Source organism: Pteropus vampyrus, unplaced genomic scaffold (assembly GCF_000151845.1).
Source record: "Pteropus vampyrus isolate Shadow unplaced genomic scaffold, Pvam_2.0 Scaffold10, whole genome shotgun sequence".
NCBI lineage: Eukaryota > Metazoa > Chordata > Mammalia > Chiroptera > Pteropodidae > Pteropus > Pteropus vampyrus.
In genome coordinates this window covers 4609605-4609929 of record NW_011888791.1, presented here as the reverse complement: position 1 = coordinate 4609929, position 325 = coordinate 4609605, and positions in this window count along the sequence as shown.

Here is a 325-nt window from a genome sequence, read left to right as displayed (position 1 = left end):
TAAGTTACCATCTTCTTCTTCCTGGCTTCCCTGAGAATTCTGTCTTTGTCGTTGATTTTTGATAATTTTAATAAAATGTGACTTGGTGAAGGCCTTTTTGGGTTGAGATAATTGGGTGTTCTGTAGATTTATTGAATTCCAAGCTCCAGCTCATTCCTTAGATTTGGGAAATTCTCATCCACTATTGGTCTGAAAATGCTTTTTAGTCCCTGCTCCTTTTCCTCACCTTCGGTAATGCCCATTATTCTTATGTTTCCTCTCCTGATGGTATCAGCTAGTTCTTGCATTTTCCTTTCCTTCTGATTTATTTCTAGATTTCTGTCTT